Consider the following 5,827-nt stretch of genomic DNA (forward strand, 5'->3'; position numbering starts at 1 on the left):
GCTCCCACCAACCTTCCAAAATAAATCCCTAAGGTTCCCCACAGGGGGAGGAGGGGCAAAATGTGCTGGCAGGAGACACGATGGTATCTGCAATCATCTGTGTTGATTGTGAAACCTAGACAAGTTCTGAGACTATGACTCACAAATCTTACGTCAAGAAGGAAATTACAAAGAAGTAATAACTAGGAGCATCATTTTGCCGAGCGTCCTTCCCAGGCTGTGTCACCCTGGGCCCCTGATCCTATATTTTAGTCACAGCAGGCGTCTGGAATACAGATGGGAGCCTCGCAGCCCCTCCCCCAGGCTCAAGACATCCTCCTCCCAGGTCTTGTCTCTTGGGAGAGTTGGGTTTGGCTCTTCCCAAGCTGCCCTCAGTCCTTCTGGAGTTTTCTAAGATGATAGTTCCTGCTGGGAACCTGGGTTCAAATCTTGGCTCCCCCATTTGCCTGCTGAGTGCCTTTGGCAAGTTTGTGAACCTCAGTACCCTTCCTGAAGGACTAAGATCCCAGATGCCCATCTCCTAGGGCTCCAAAGATGCAGTGTTCTTATCTGTTGTATTGATGGCTGTATCCCTATGGATTATGACGGTATCCTGTGTATAGGAGAGCCTTAATAAATATCTGCCAAATGAACAAATGAAACTAAGGTTCCTGGACACACCGTAGTTGCTCAGTACCTGCTCACTGTTGTTATTACTACTGATTCCTGAAAGAGAACTTTCTGGCCCGCTGACCTCAGGATTCTTGCTATTCAGCCTCTGTCTCTCTCAGGATCAATGGAGATGCTGGTTTGGGGTATTTTGGATGGTCCTGGATGGGTTTACTAGTGTGAGTCAGGGTCCCAGGGCCTGGATCCTGGGGCTGGTAGAAGGGGCTTGGATAGCTAAGACCTTGATCTTGAAACACTCAAGAGGAGGATTGGGGCACCAAGGCCTCATTTAAGGCTGCCATCTGTGGGGCTCAGCTGAGCAGGCAGCTCTGCAGAGACTCCTCTCCCAGCTGGGGTCTAACTCCACACCTCTGAAGACTTCCCCAAGAAGGGCCTATCTTTTGGGATACAGGGACCTTCTTTCTGCAGTGTGATGTGGGCCAGGCAGGGAGAACATCTTGATAAAAACTGGGAAAGGGACTTCCCTCGGGGTTCAGGGGCTAATTGTTCCAAGTGCAAGGGGCCAAGGTTCAATCCTTGGTCAGGGCACTAGATCCCACATGCCACAACTAAGCATTTGCATGCTGCAACTAAGATCCCATGTGCCCACAATGAAGATCAAAGATCCCGAGTGATGCAACTAAGACCTGGTGCAGCCTAATAAATAAACAAATAAAATATATACATACATATATATATATATAAAAGGAAAGTGGCTCCTTACATCTGTCAAGGTTCCAGCAGGAAGCAGATGGCCCACTGGAAGAGGCACCTGGAAGAGAGTTTAACAAAGGGACTTCAGGAGATCCAACCAGTCCATCCTAAAGGAGATCAGTCCTGGGTGTTCATTGGAAGGACTGATGCTGAAGCTGAAACTCTGATACTTTGGCCACCTGATGCAAAGAACTGACTCATTTGAAAAGACCCTGATGCTGGGAAAGATTGAAGGTGGGAGGAGAAGGGGATGACAGAGGATGAGATGGTTGGATGGCATCATCGACTCAATGGACATGAGTTTGAGTAAACTCCGGGACTTGATGATGGACAGGAAGGCCTGGCGTGCTGAAGTCCATGGGGTCACAAAGACTTGGACATGACTGAGTGACTGAACTGAACTGACTGACTCTCTGAAGGGGTGGGTGTGGTTAAGGGATAGAGGGGCACCCAGGGACCAGCAACAGCCCTGAAGGTTAAAGGGAATGAGTGGGGAAACTGTAGCTGCAGGAAAGGAGCTGTGGCCTCAGGTAGACAAATTCAACACAGTCAGAGGAGCCCAACAGGGAAAAGGGAGGCAGGGCAAAAATTCCTGACCCTCTCTCTTCCTTTAGACACCAATCTTCTGCCAGTGTTTCTGTTGGCCACTTCCAAGCAGAAGCCAGAGAGCAGAGGAGCCCAGATTCTTCCCCAGGTGGGAAATGGAGAGCCAACCTGGGTAGGGGAGGGGGACAAATGCAGAAGACATGGCATGTTTTGGTTTTAGCACATCTGTAATGAAAAAGGGCTTTACATCCACTGTTGTATTTTAGTATGTATTACATATATTCTGACAGTTACTCTGGGTGGTGAGGAAACCAAGACTCAGGAGGTAAAGTGACTTGTCCAGGTGTTCTGACTGCAAAACCAGTTTCTTCCTTCCTTCCTTTCTTTCTTTTCTTCTTTCTTGAAAAGAAGCTTTAATGAAACCTTTAGGCTTCCCTGGTGCTTCAGACGGTAAAGAATCTGCCTGCCTTTCAGGAGACCAGAGTTCAATCCCTGGGTTGGGAAGACCCCCTGGAGAAGGGAATCGCTACCCACTCCAGTACTCTTGCCTGGGAAATCCCTCAGACAGAGGAGCCTGGTGGGCTACAGTCCATGGGGGGTCATAAAGAGTTGGACGTGACTGAGTGACTAACACTTTCAGGGTTTTTTGGTTTTTTTTTTTTTTAGTTTTATGGGAGATAGGAGGATGTCTCAATCTCTTAAAAGCCATAGAGACGCAAAGCACAGCCTCAGCCTGGATTGTGTCACCAGAGCTTGGAAGCCAGGCGTGTTTGAATGCTACAGCCCTAGGTAGGCTGAAGAAGGGAGTCCCAGCAGAGAGGCTCCAGGAAGTCCACTGCTTTCCAGGGCACAAGGTCAACATTATCCACAGATTACCAGTTTATTATAAAAGGATATAACTCAGGAACAGATAGAAGACATGGGTAGGGCAAGGTATATGGGAAGGGGCGTGGAGCTTCTCTGCCCTGTCCGATGAGCACTCCCCACAAATCTCCAAGTGTTCACTAACAGGAAGCTCCCTGATTCCTTTCCTTGCAGCATGATTCTGACAGAGTTCTCATTGACTTTCTGGCCGTGTTCTTTCCAGGGAAATTTCCCCTGACCAGATAATTCTTAGGCTCACACGAGAGGAAATTCAGGGGACAGAGCGGATAGAAATATGTTTTACACTGCAGAGCTTCTTTGGTACTTACCAAACCATTCCAGGGACCATCCCTGTGAGGACATCTCATTCATTCTGTGATTCAACAGCTAAGAGACTGACAAGGAGGGGAGCAGGCAGGGACTGGGATTGGGAGGGGCGTTGCCCATAGAGTAATTAGGTAATTAGCACCTGTCGGGTCCACCACCTAGAGAAATGCACACATATACAAGATGATCATTGCAGTTTTTTTCTGTAACAGTGGAAACTTGAAAACCTCTAGATGTCCATCATTCTGTGTTTTGATTGTATCTGGGGTTAATTTACAGACGTGACTGTGTGACAATCACAGTGAAGCCAATGCCACTGAAAGAAGTTTTGCGACTTACAGATCCAAAGAGGAAGGGACATATTACACCACACAAGGCCACTTGGGGAAGCACCGGGGTCAGTCAGAAGGCAGAAGAAGCAAGGCAGGTCAGGGCCCAGAACCTTTCCTGTGGTTTGCCTTGGAAGGAATGGGTCGACGGAGGGTGGGCAAGTTCGAACAAGCTTGGGGTTGCTAGTTTGCATGTTAGCAGGCTCTGGGCAATGCGGGTGGTTTCCAGGGTGTCCAATACCTGGCCCTGGGGTGAGTTAGGGCGGGGAAAATATTGACTTGGTGTGTGAGACTTAGATAGAGAAGGTGGTTGGGGATATGGGTTTTAAATAGGGGTTGGTTTTATATGAAAGGTATGTTCTCAGGCAAGTTGTTTACTACCTCTACAAAATTGCTAGCCCTGAGAAGAGCAATCTCTCCAAGATTAGCAAGGCCCTAGGATGTGAAAGCATCATAAAATACAGAAAATTAAAAACATGATTAATACATTTAGGGAATGACTAAAAAACACAGTACCGTCGTATTTTGGGTTATTATATGGTAGTTAAAAACAGTAAACATAGGTCTCTGTGTTCTAACATGGATGACCTCCAAGACATTGTTAAGTAAAGAAAACAAGTTGTGGAACAATTCATACTCATATGATTCCATTTATAACTGCCTGCAATGCAGGAGACCCAGGTTCGATCCTTGGGTCACTAAGATCCCTTGGTGAAGGGATGGCAACCCACTCCGGTGTTCTTATTCAGAGAATCCCATGGACAGAGGAGCCTGGTGGGCCACAGTCCATGGGGTCACAAAGAGTCAGACATAACCGAGGGACTAACACTTTCACTTTATAAATTAAAAAAAAAAAACTCAAATGAAACTGAAACTTCTGTACGCTTATGTGTATGCATGCAATGCACCCAAAAATGTATGAATGAACAGACAGCAAACTGGCATCCATGAGGAGGTCTTTTACGGTATCTATATGTTTGAAAATTTTATAGTAAGTACATGTTTGTGTATTACCTGTGTGTAAGTGAAAGTGTTAGTTGCTCAATCATGTCCTTGCGACCCTGTGGACTGTAGCCCACCAGGCTCCTCTGTCCATGGAATTCTCCAAGCAAGAATACCAGAATTGGTAGCCATTCCCTCTCCAGGGGATCTTCCCCACCCAGGGACAGAACACAGATTTCCTGTACTAGACGCAGATTCTTTACCGTCTAAGCCACCAGGGAAGCACGTTATCTGTGTAATTAAATAGAAAAATATTCATTTAAAAAACAGTGAAAGGATGGGGGAAATTGGATAAAGATTGTCAAAGGGTACAAACTTCCAAGTACAAGAGAAATAAATTCTTGGGATGTTATGTGCAACTTGGTGGCTGAAATTTACTGTACCGTATATTTGAAAGTTGCTAGGAGAGTAAGCAGTTCTTAAAAGTTCCCATCACAAGAAAAAAAGAAAATTGTAACTACATGAGGTGATGCATGTTGGCTAAACACTGCGGGGGGATTTCCCTGGTGTCCAGGGGTTAAGACTCTAAGCTTCCAGTGCAGGGGGCTCGGGTTGGATCCCTGGTTGGGGAACTAAGCTCCCACATACCTTTCAGTATGGCCAAAGGGGAAAAAGAACTTACTGTGGTGATCATTCCACAGTATATACATATACGAATCATTATGTTGTACACCTGAAACTAATAAAACATTGTATGCCTACTATATCTCAATAAAACTGGAAATAAAAATAAAAACCAACCTTTCTTGCCCCAGATAATGTCAAACCTATGTGATAAACACAATGATGGGGAAGCATGGGGGCTTGGTGTGGAAGCAGAGAGGTGAGGTTCTGAACACTAGTAGGCAATCAGGGAGGGCTTCCTGAAGGAGGTGAATCCTGAGTTGTGCTTTGAAGGAGGGATGAAAATTAGCCAGATGAAAAAGTAGAGAAACAGGGTTCCAGACAAAAGGGAACAGTATGTTTGGAGGAATGGAGGCACATCTATATTTAAGAGCTTTAAGATTTGAAAGGGAGAAGGATGAGGGATGAGGTTGGAGAGGTGGTTGAGGGCAGATCGTAAGCAGTCTCCTAAGCCCAGCTGAGAGGTTTCAATTTCATCCAGAGGGTAATGGGGAGCCTTGGAAGGACTTTCAACTTTGCCTTGATGGGCCAGGATGGTGAGGCCAGGGCAGTGAATGGATGGGCTGGGTGAGACTGAGGATCAAGGGGTGCCCCTCTCCCCGTCACCACACTGCACCAGCTTCAAACTTTAAGGTGCATCAGAATCACCTGGAGGGGGTATTCCCTGGCTGTTCACTGGTTAAGACTCGGCACTTCTACTGCAAGGGGCACAGGTTCCACCCTTGGTTTGGGAAACTGAGATCTCATATGTTGCCGGGGTGGCCAAAGAAAAA

This window comes from Dama dama, chromosome 8 (assembly GCF_033118175.1).
Source record: "Dama dama isolate Ldn47 chromosome 8, ASM3311817v1, whole genome shotgun sequence".
NCBI classification, from domain to species: domain Eukaryota; kingdom Metazoa; phylum Chordata; class Mammalia; order Artiodactyla; family Cervidae; genus Dama; species Dama dama.